Source organism: Anthonomus grandis, chromosome 3, assembly GCF_022605725.1.
Source record: "Anthonomus grandis grandis chromosome 3, icAntGran1.3, whole genome shotgun sequence".
Classification (NCBI taxonomy): Eukaryota; Metazoa; Arthropoda; class Insecta; order Coleoptera; family Curculionidae; genus Anthonomus; species Anthonomus grandis.
Window position 1 is genome coordinate 18,373,413 of NC_065548.1, and position 12,807 is coordinate 18,386,219.

Below are 12,807 nucleotides of genomic sequence, written 5' to 3' on the forward strand. Positions count from 1 at the left end.
CAAGTGAAGTGGCAAATTAATTAGTGCATTGTTAAAGCACGTGTAACACCAGAGCCCAGAGTGAGATGTAAACCATATCGTTGCTTACTATTACTGATGTTAAATGTGAATATTGTGCTGCACGGAGAGGGGTAAGCTATAAGTAATATGGTCACATTAACAATGTGCTTGGACAAGAGAAGTGAGGAGCAATGAACGACCTGTTCCACGTATTATTAGGGTAATGTTAAAGTACGAAGTTCTTTGAAATTTATTAAGGCAAAAGACTTAGTAAGTGCTTCTGTTAAAAAGGGTTTTGTCAATTGCTTTTCTACCTACCAAATTACATCTACAAATTTTATAGAGAAAGTAGTAGTAAAATCACGTTCTTTGATCACTGATTCATATTTAATGTTTATAATCAACTCGAAACAAAATCTTTTAAGTGTCTGTCTCTGCATTACCTAATGTGTTAATTTAAAAATAAAATTAATAAAAAAGCAAATCCGAATCAATTTATTGCATTTTGTTTAGATCGAATGCAGAATAAATGCCTACTTAAATCAGCCAACAAATATACTATGTGCCAATCTGATGCTCCTCTATGGTATGAACTAAGATACGGACGAGTAATTGCATCAAAAGCAGATGAAATTACTATATGTACCACTAAATTTGGAAGTCTAGTAGAACAAATTATGGATGCATACTCATTTAAAGAAACTATTGCTACCAAGAGAGGTAAAATTTTACTCTTATAGATATTTTAGTTCACTAAGTAATAATTTATCTTTTTATTGTAAGAAAGTCTTTGGAAAATAAGTGCGACATGTATTGCAACAGCAAGAAAATATCAATATTTACTTGAAAAGACTAATTCTTAATCAAAATCTTCAAATCTAACGTCAATCAATATACGATTACATATTAAATCTAAAATGTCCGATATTATTTCAACTAAAAAATACAAGGCATAAATGCAACTTTAAATGTAATTCATTGGGAATGAGAAAGGAATATTTTGCTTGACACATTATGATTTTGAATCGACTAATGAATATTGATACAAAATTGATTTAGACTATTATCGAAGTTTAATAGAAAGAGTAACGGACTTCTTGAAAAAAAATACTTAAGAAACTGTTATCCGATTAAATAGTTTTTCTTTTTAATAAAAACCCTTTTGCATCTTTGCTAATGTTTTATCAAAATGCTCTTGTTTGGCATGCTTTATCGCTAACCTGGTCTAAAACTTGAACACCTTTATTTTTAGCTCGTTTGACTGTCGGCTCTTCATCCGGATTTAAATAAGGTACATAAATCGAAGCAATTGTTTCTATACTTTCTTAAATAGACACAAACTCTAACGGTTTCTCACGTAATCTCTCAATATTTTCTGTTAAGGCACTTTCGATCAATTCCCGATTTAGACGCTTCTTAACAGTAAATCTTGATTTAAAAACTTTCAGATTTTTGAAAAAAAAATCGTTCCAAAACTGAATATTTTTTCTTTTTTTTTCACCACTTTTTCACAGGAAAAAATGGTTACTTGGTACACTAATATTACTAAATTTACTAGTTACACTAATATTTGTGCATTTTAGAACAATGCGATACTTGTACGAACCTGTTATTTGAGGCATAACTGCTTAAAACGCATCAAAAATTGTCTCGCAAAAAAAGAAAAAGCAGTAATTTTTTTAGATTTAAAGCTAATTTAAAAAATCAACAACATATCTTTGTTAAGTTTTTAGAACTACATATTAAGAGACGATTAATAAATGGAAACTTCCTAATTGTGTCACATGGCATAAAAAAATGATTTTAAAAAATTGACTTAATTTTGCCCAATTTTAATTTGTTTGTGTCTCATATACTTACCGAAACCCTAATAGTGAGCTCGAAATATATAACAGTCCGTATAAAACTTATATTGTTTGCGTAGAATATGTTTATTCTTCCTGATATATGTATATAACAAATATTACAAATTAATAAATCTGTTACAGTTATTTCAACAATAATTAATAAATGGTTTTCAAAGTTAAAAATAAATTTCTCTTCAATAAATTTGATCCGCTTGTAGATATTCTGAAAATTTCTCGCTACACAATTTACATTTTTATATTATATTTAGTTCATGCGGGCTTTAACCTAAATATTTTAGAAAAGGAACATGGCATGGCACTGGTTTTTCTTATAAATATAAATGTTGTTAAATATGTATTTCAAAGCTAGCATGAAAGCAAATGTTGAATATAAAAACCTAATTAAATTGTATATCAGAAAATAGCTTTGCATGCATAGAAACTGCAAATTTATTATGCTTTTTAATTATGATATAGTAATAAGGTAATTTCATTTAAGCTTTCAAAGAAAATTGAAAAAAAGTTTTTGGAAGGATGTCCTCTAGCAGACCTTGGAAATCAATGTAAAATAGGAATTATTTCTTTTAATGCCCAATTTTTTTTTTATTTAAACGAGAACAATCTTATCAATTTCGGTTGAGCTATACCAAAAGTACAAACTTTTATCAACAGACTTTGTCTCTTCACTTCTGATTAAATTTGATATTTTAAATCAAAAAGATTGTAGCAAAATTATCGATGTTACATTATTTTTTTCCAACTTTTATTAAGATATTAAATATCCGCCTCTTTTCATAACAATAGTAATAACTCCCCCTAGAGACTTAGGAACCTAGAAATTATTTCCAGCAATTTATATGGCAACTTTTTTTTCCGATTTCTTTCCTCAGAGTTCTTGAATTATTATTCTAAGCTAAGATATGATACCTCGTCACCCTTAATTAAACATCTTGTATATATTTACGTTAAATGATATATATATTTTTTAATAATAACCGGTGGATTAGTTCGAGATATTGGCCACCTTAATTCTTTAGATTTCATTCATCTTCAGATTTTTTTAATGCCGTATAAAATATTACATAAACAAACATATAATTTGTTAATTTTATAAATAAACAGCAAAGGGATAATAAATGTACAAGACGTAAAAGAAGAAAATAATTTACTAAAAAGAAAACTAAAAAAGGTAAAAATAGACAAAAAATATGTTTGAAAAAAGCAAAAGGGAATACTATGTATGTGAGTTATGCATACTAATTATGAATACTATGTTAGGGATGGCAAAATTTAGGCTAAAGATTGTCAGTCTAATTAACAGATATTGTTCTACCATTAGAAGTTAATACAAGTCTAATCAAATTAAAAATTAAAATAATTAAAAAAAAAGATGTGCAGCAGGATATGATTTAATAATAAATAATATTTATATTTAACTTAAAGTATTCTCCAATTGGTTATATTCTGATGAACTAAAAGTAGCTTAAATTATTCCAGTTCATAAGAAAGGAGCGTAATTTTCATAATTAATCACGCTCAATTTTTAATAATTTTTTTAATCATACATAATTTCCAAAATCTTAAAAAAGTCCATTAAAACTAAAACTTTTATAGTTTCATATTTTCATTTTAAGAAGAACCTATTTTCTTTTAAAAAGGATCATATAATTTCATCGTTTTTGAAGTGATTTGAAAATGAATAGCCGAGCCAAAATAGAGCTACTGTTAATTTGATGCAATTTCTACGAAATAGATGAAAACAACAAATATTTAAGCTGCGTTTAATTACCCGTAAAAAGCATTGAATCTAGTGAACTGGTATAAAAAACTATATTTTATAAGATTTCGTGGAGTTTAACAGACAATTTAAAGAACATCTGGAAGAAACAAATAATTAGATAAAAAAGGACAATTTAAATATAAGGGTATTGCTTATCTTATACATTAAAAAATAGTTTGTAAAGTTATATTTAAAAAAGTACATGTAATATGAAAATAAAAAATATAATATTTTCAATTTTATCGCATTAAAGCTAGATTTTCCATATTTTTTTTAAGATTTGAAATGAGTTGTTTTAAACTAAAGATAACGGCTTAAACTTAACTAAACTGCCTTAAAGAGTACATGTTAATCCTCGGTAAGCAAAAGTAATTATTCCAAAAACTATAACATAGAAATGTAAGTAATACATTTTAATTTTAGGGCTACATAGTACTCACTAAAGGTAAAAATAAATAAGCAAATATGTATGTTAAATCTTTTGTCACTTGAAACTTACCGCCTCAGATCTTCTGATTAATCCAGGTTGGTGTCGCACGTAAGTTAACGCAATTCGAACCAATCAACGGAGCACTTAATCATGCCTTTTGGACTCATTCATTTTAGCTTTTGGATATATTTACACGCCACATTCATCGCTGTCGCCGAGGATGGTTCTTTTACGCTAAATTTATCTTTACGAGGACCTGAGCTGGCTGAAAGAAGTTGCTTGTTTTGCCTAGAGATCCTGGTAATTATGACCATATTATTTTTAATGGTTGTTTTAGACTTTTTTTTTATAAGATGGAGTATTGGTTTAAGTATGCCTTTCATGTTGGAACAATTTCAGTTCTCTTTTTGAGTTTAAAGGTAGAATTAAAATATTGGTCAATTTTAATATTTAAAGGTAAGATAAAATAATGAAACTGCAGTTAAATATTTTATAAAGTGATGTCAAATAGGGTGATAAAAACATAATCTACTTAAAACTAAAATTATAAAAAAGAGCGGTTTTAAAAACGTACATTAAGTGAACGTTCCACCAAATTACATGTGGCAATTAATTTCTTGGTGTACTTTTTTACATCTCTGTAACAAATATATGAAAAATGCTATAAAAATACATCGAACTAAATCAAAGAAATGAAATTAATGAAAATAAATGGAGTAATGGCAATCAAGAATTAAATTTAAGGCTTCTTGATGAAGAAAGCATTAACAGTATAATTTAAAACTATAAAATCAAATGCTATAGGAGCTGACCGACTTTGTATAAATGATATCAAGCTTTGCCTACCATTTTGTAAAAAACCACTTCTAAATATTTTAAATACTTGCATTCTTACAAATGTATATCACCGATATATTACCGATATCTGGAAAAAAGCACTTATAAGACCCATTTCAAAAATCTCTTATCCAAAAGAACTAAAAGACATAAGTATTTTATTAGTAGTTTATTATTAGTCTAATTAGTAGTCTAAAATTCTAGAAAAGCATGTTTACCAATAAATTTATAATTTTGTTAACTCATTTGGTATACTTCCAGATACGCAATCAGGATTTACAAGGAATTATAGTACAACTATTAGTCTAGTGGGAATGTAAGATAATATAAGACTTATCGAAGAACAAACAAAGTACTTGCATGGCGGTGCTTGATTTTAGTAAAGCATTTAATACAATAAATCACTCAATGCTCCTTGCAAAATTTGGATATTTTGGTTGTTGCGAATCGATAGTCTCCTCTTTCTATCTTAAAAATAGATCACATGTGGTGTTGTTAAAAACCAACAATGGAGGTTTGGAGCAGTCCAAAATATCTTGACTTGAAAATTGGTGTTCCTCCTTTTATTTTCGATTTATGTTGCGGATATGTATAGCTGTATTGAACATTGTAAATTACAATATGCCGATGATTCTCAGATATACATGCCATTAAATTTCTTAAATTTTAATATTTCTGAGCAAAAAAATAAGTCGAATATATTAAACATAGTTAATTTCTCCAATGAGCATAACTTAAAAATTAACCCTGTTAAATCTAACATCATTTTATATGGCTGTAATTCAGGAATTCTAAGACACAACTTTAGATTCTAACCTTATAAGGGTTATATGGGGTTATACAAGGGTAATAAAGGTTATATGCGTATAAGACATCTGTACAGATTCAAAAATGTCTTAAAGAGTAAAACTAAATATTATCTCTGCAATAGCCTTATTATTTCCTTACTCGGCTACGGTGATATCGTAGATATATTTCAATTCTATAACATCTGAGCTTTCTAGGTTTATACAAAAATTGCAAAATAGCTGGATAAGATTTTCTTATGGCACTGCCTATTGGGAGCATATCACACCTTATTTAAACATCAAACAACAAACAACAAATTCTATTTTAAATATGAAAAGGAAAAGAAAATTACACTTCAACCCCCTTATTTAAATAAGTTATTCACTACTCTCTTGCATTTACACAATACTCGTAATGCTGGAAGTTTTAGGATACCTCAACATAGAAGAAGTAACTTCCACAAGTAATTTTCTTGGCAAATAATATTAAAGATTTGTCATTTAATAAATTTTACACCATAATATAACTGCAAAATCAACTGAGACCAAAGATAAGCTGGCCTGTTCAATCTCTCTTTTGTCTCTTCTTGTTGCCTTTCGTCGCATGCCATCCAATTTATGCCAATGTGTGTTAATTAAAAGTTCTTTTTATGTTTAGCTATATTCTTTTCAATTTCAATATGATGGCTTGTTAATGTAATTTTCTTGTTAACGCCTGTTTCACGTAACTTGCGCTATAGTTTTTATATAATCGCGAATCAGTTCCTTTTATCAAAAAATTGACATTTTTTTTCCTCAAGTAATTAAACTTTTATATAAAAAAACTAACTATTTTTTTTGGTAATAAACTTTTTTTGAATTTGATATGTAAAAATATAGTAAAATAATGGCATAATGATAAGACCGATGCCTACGAGAGTTAAAAAAAAACGCCCAGATATCTCATTCTAGTTGCTTCAGTAATTCGAACATACAAAATTGCCAAAATTTACATTCATTGAATGTTAATAGATTTGGTTCGAGGGATGCAAATGGTACATTTACTTTCAATATTTTACTACTTAGCTAATGTAAAATATTCGCCAAATCGCTAGAGAGTTGCTGTCTTAAAAAAACGTAACCATTTTTGCTGATGAATGAAGTTCTAAAAAATAACTCAAATATAGGTTAAAAAGGTTCATTCTTAGATATCTCACGAGAGTCGGTAATTTTTTAAATTATTATTAGTGACTTATTATCAATCGTATGAAATTTCGATCGAAAATCGATGAGCTTTCGACAAGTGTATAAAGACTGCTATGGCTCACTTTTTTTCCAAGCAGTTACCACTTCTGAAATAAAGCATTTTTTAATAATTACAAATATTGTAAAATTTTCACATTTTTATGGCATATGCTAATTAAAATAACGTACTTGACTACAGGGTCATGCTGGACACCTGACGAGAAACTCTTATTCTTACTTAACCTTCATGAATGACCAATATAAAATTTGTTCAACCTAAACTACACTCCATTTATAAACTTTAAAGCTTTTTTGCTTTGATGATGATGTAATTTTAATTCTAACTTCTAACTTTGATTCAGTTTCGATTATTCTGTTAATTTTTTTAAACTCAAGCTTTGTTCTCGTCAGTTTATAGTAAAGAATTTACAATATTAAATTAAAAGATATCTATTTTTATTCAAAATATAAATATGAATTTCTATCTTAATTTATTCAGATGTGATGCGAAAGCTCAACAAAACCGTGACACGTGTTCTATGACCTCGAAAGTGTGATCTCAAATAAACTGAAAAGCTAACGAGTATTCTGACTTTGAAAAAGCCGTTGCTCTAAATTGAAAAAACGTATAAAATAGTAAATAATATACAAATAAATTGAAACATAAGTGGCGATCTACTCCAATGTAGACTGAATAATAATAATTCTCATACTTGAAATGCGTGCTAAAATATAGGATGCTCTGGTACCTAATTGTATTGTAGACCCTTTCGCATCTGATTAGAATAATTTGTTAGATTATAACGATGTGTTGTTTAACACCACTATGTTGTGGTGCACTTTCGATCATTTTAGCTTAGTAAGAGCATTTAAATCATACATTTCATAATTTTGTGTAAATTTTAAAAAGCATACCAATGTGAATTTCTATACTTAGTTAGGTTTACCTATGTTTGAGAAAAACAGCTACAAAAAATTTTATAACAAGTAAATTTAAACTTCGAAAAGTGACCTAAAAGCCATTCTGCATCTAGAGTTGTAATGAGATCTCCAGACCTATGATACAACAAAGAATTTATGAAACTTATTAGTAAGGTTTATGAAGCGAAAGCGGACTGAATTTTGCCATATTTTATCTAAAAATTAATTAAGTTTTTTTTTAAATGGTAGAATGTACGCATATTTAAAAATACACCTTTTCTTCTTATTTAATATAAACAATGAGATAAACCATGTTTAAATCCTCTTATGGTTAATGCCGCCATTGTTTATTAAATATATGCTTAAAACCTCTAACAATCTTCGTATTGCTTAACTTTTCTAAGATTTCAGATCTGCATTTATATTAGCCTTTCACAAGTTACCAAGTTAACATCTTTTTTTCAGAGTGCATAGGATGCTACAAATTACAAATAATAACTAGAAGTAATATGCACACATTTCGCAAAGGCTTTCAATATGATGTAGTCCATCATCATGATTTTTAAAAAAATCATATTATTTAGGCTTTTATAAAAAATTTTGTATTTATTTGTTTTGAGCTTATTAGAGGCTTCAACTTGTAGAGATTTATGGGTTTAGATCAAAAATGTATATTACTTTAAGTGATGTTCTGCAGGGAAGCAATCAAAGCAAATTATTAAAATAGATTTATCCATGAGTATTGATATATCAAATGACATAGTGATGATTTGCAGTGTGAAAAGTTCTCAGGACTGCATGCTTAATGATCTTATCAAGGTTTATAAAAAATGCGAACTTAAGAAACTTCCACTTAACATCCAAAAGTGTACTCATGTCAGATGTCAGTAGACGTAATAATATGTAAGATATCAATTTCCTTACACACTTTTTAAGTTGACTTTGACTATGCCTTAAAAGGTACGATGCTTCCTAACTGTTCCTCAGATCATGATTTGGAGATCACTGTTGAGAAAATATTTAGCTTTAATACATTAATACAATTATAAAGTCATATTTGAACGCTTTATAGTAGCTACGAAACTTAATCAACTACAATGAAAATTCTACAACAAAAACAAAGAGAATTCCTCTCATTAGAACTTGGGTTATGTTAGTTTAATATTTCTGTTTTAAACACAATATTGAACTTTGTTGTATCCATAAGAAGACATACTTTTTAAAGAAAGATACTTAGAACAGAAAGTTAGAAGTCAAAATGATAGGTTTAGAGGGATACTCCTAAAGTCGAGAAATAGAAGGAACAAAGATGATAACTGACGATACGTGTTTCTACTTTTTGGCTTGTTCAAGGCAAAGCAACCAGAAAACCAAGGGAAAATAAATTATTTTATTTTAATACTTAAATATCTTTTATATAGGGCATGCACCTAGTTCAATGACACTCACGTAGAATTTTGATATGAAAAAATCTTAAAAATCTTAGATCTGCGTATATTAGCTCTTTGATATATTGAACTTTTACTTATTTGTTAATGTTTTATTAGACAATAACATTTTGATTACTAAATACTAATTTTAAAATAAATTTTCCAATAATCAAATTCCTACCCACAAATTATATTTGCAGAAATACAATGAACACAAAAGTAACGCTATAACCATACTAATTATTCTCCCATTGAAAGGAAAACCCTTTATACAACTCACAGCTTAACTACGAAATTCTTACTTAATTACACGTTCTAATCTTATTAGTTGACCATAATATCTTAATCCTTTAATAATAGAGTATAGCAGATGAAAAGCCTTTTTGCTTACGTGAAGTATGTACCAAAGAAGCAGCTGGAATGCAACATAAGAAGTCCGTGTAGTATGATTTTTTTTAATAATTATCCCTCAATGAATAAAAACTGATAATTCGATTTTCACATCGAATAATTTTACATTTAACAAGCTGTCATCTCTCCCCTCCAAGTGTTCTTTTTTTAATCTGAAGAATATAATAAATATATCGACGTTGCATTATCAATACTGGATCCCATGGGATTCCTTTTATCGAAGCCCCCAATGCAATGGTGTAGAAAAATTGGCAATACAATAAAAAAAGGTCATAGGTTATACCTATAAGATGTTTATGGATAGGCATGGATGGATTTAGATATTTCATTCATAGTAATCTTTGGCTTACGTTTTTTTATTGCTTAGAGAGTATTGTTAAAAATGAAGATTATAAGCCTAATAAAAGGAAGAATATATATTCTCTTTTAGTTAAAATAAAAATTTAAGATAGAGAATGTGTGACAAAAAAACGGACCGCAATTAAAAATAGGGAATTTGAATTACCGAAATTAAAAGTATAATAATTTTTCATGATGTATGATGTCACAAAAAATACTTCAAGTAGGAATATATGTATTTCATTTTTATATCTTGATTAAATTGATACAAATAGGTACAATCTAGGCACCATATTTTGAAGGGTAGTTATTGCATCAATAAAAATATTACGAGAAATATCCTTTAAAGGAACTATAGAAATAGGCGCCATTTAAAAATAGGAAGTTCAGATCACCGGTCATAAAATTACTAAAATTAAAAGTATCATTTTTCATGGTGACATGAAAACACGGAAGTAAGAATGCGAAGAATTCTTAATAATTAAGGCGTCTTGGTTCCGATGGGGTGGCCCCCTGCATTTAAGAGGGTGGCCTCATATTTTACATGTTTCGATTATATGGGATTTGCATGGGTGGTTTTCTTAAACCATAAGTTATGACTATTAGTTATGGTAAATTAATTTTTGAGTAATTAAAAGATTGGTAATGCACTGATACGCTGGCTATTGATCTTTTTTTACAGCCGCTCTATGGTGTTCTGATGATGTAGAGATCTCATAACCTGATATCTTCCTAAAATATTAATTTAGATATTTACAATTCTTTGGCCAAATTTGCCAATAATGAATTGGAATAACATTTATTAGATTGTATTTAATATGACACAAAAAAAGGCGTAATCTACAGAAAGCTACACTGCTTTTAACCGAGAAATCCAAAGCCATGTTAAGACAAAAAAAAAGATGATATTTATAGGCGAGTTAATTATAAATTAAGTTTTTGCTAAGTACTAATATCTCTTTAAGCTAACCGCGCTTATTTCTTATCCCTCAATGAGTATATGTTGCATGTTGAATAGTTTCTTGCTTTTCATTTTGTTTTCTGGATAAATTAATTGTAATATCAATTCATAAAAGTCTAGTTGCTCTTTCTTATTTCTTAATTCTTAACCATATGTTTTCAATCTCGCCAAAGGTGCTTCTTATAAGCCGAATCAAACCCTCCTTAATTTAGGGCAAATTATGATTTTTTTCGACGATTTTACACTTAAGGTTTTAGGTGTATGTACATATGGCTCTAAGATAAAACTTCTTATCTCAATTCGTGCACCCGCAGTCGCGTATGCATCAATTTTTTATTAATTTTTAATTAATTGCAAAATAAATTTTAAATTTTAAAGTTTTCCAATCACCAAGAAAACATTTAGTAAATGATAAATTAATTATGTCCCAAAACTTCTTAGGACTCAAGAACTAAATCTGGCAACCTTGACATACGTATTTTTCTTGCTTTTCTTGTATTTGGAATGATAAGGCTGAATACGAATGATATTTGACGAATGTTATATGCAATTTCTTCTATCTAGGAAAAAATACAGTGGTCTTTTTTCAAATTTCTTTTATTTCTATAATATAAGTATGACTCTTTGTAATTTTGATCATATCCAACTGCATTTTCGCCATGGTACCTACCTTTTCGAAATTATTTATGACTTTGAATGCTTCATCAGAGACATTTCTTTATATTAATTGATGAATATTTCTCTTCTTTAATGAGTTATCTCTCTTCTATTACTTTTTTGATTTCTAATGTAGTCACCAGCATTGACTTGTTTTAAAATACATACCTTAGTTTCTGCAATATTTGTTTCGTCTTGTAAAAAATTTCTTATGTATTAAGCCATTATTAGCTTAGGGTAACTATATATTTTTCTACACCAAATTATCTTAATTATTATTGTCTATAATTTTTTTGTAGTTTCTTTTAAGAACTTTTTTCAGATTTGGATGAAGTTATATTTATTTTCAGGATTTTTACCTCTTCCACCCACAAAAAAAACTATAAGTTTGGTCAAAAGTCAACTCTTAAATGGTTATACATTTTCATGCCATTTCTTTAATTTTTCTAGTTCTGAAAGATATTTGTCACCATTAATTGTTTAAGTTAATAAGTGATCTTTTAAGTTAACAAGTGAACAGGGGAAACTAAATTTAATTAATAATGAGATAACATAGATGAGTGAATTGAAAGTTAATCATGGACAAAAGACTAATTAGAAAAATAACGGGTTGATGCATAGGGATATGCATATGCTACAGGGTTGTAGAAGTCTTCGACCAGTACTGCAGAATTCCAAAGGCTAATTTGGCACAATGTTCCATATACTTATTGCTATATTTCTTAGCAATAAGTTTTTCTTATTGCTAAGTTTCTTACTAATATTTGGATGTTTAGTATTTTTTCTGAGACCATTTTCACATATTTCTTTCTATGTTACATTTCTCCGTTGCTAAAAGTGTCACCAATAATTGCATATTTTCATCAATAATTCTGTTTTCTGAGTCTAAGACTGACAGTAAATTACTATATGAAATATATATTTAAATAAAGTTTGCACTCACTATAGACACGATAGTCAAATATACGTTGTGGGTTATAGAGCTTGGATATTAATTTGCATATTTTACTTTAATTAGTTTTTTATTAATAGCTTTTATATGATCATTAAAGCCTACCAGTTATGTTTTTTGAAGAGCAGTTCTCCTATATTTTATTTTACCATACTTCAATATGACACTTTCTATGCCATATGCCCAAGTAGTTTCTATCAATAGTTATTCATGTTGTTCTTTGCTTATTG

General features: G+C 28.2%; 1 protein-coding gene across 1 annotated transcript in view; it reads left to right on the plus strand.

Annotated features, from left to right (window-relative positions):
• Nucleotides 1-567: 567 nt before the first annotated feature.
• The window catches only part of LOC126733881 (paired mesoderm homeobox protein 1-like), a 69,321-nt gene continuing 57,081 nt past the window's right edge, over nt 568-12,807 (plus strand). Inside the window, exons 1-3 of the mRNA XM_050437312.1 lie at nt 568-720; nt 4,051-4,165; nt 4,234-4,357. The gene's annotated coding sequence lies outside the window, so the exon portion shown is untranslated. The remainder of the gene's footprint in view (nt 721-4,050; nt 4,166-4,233; nt 4,358-12,807) is intronic.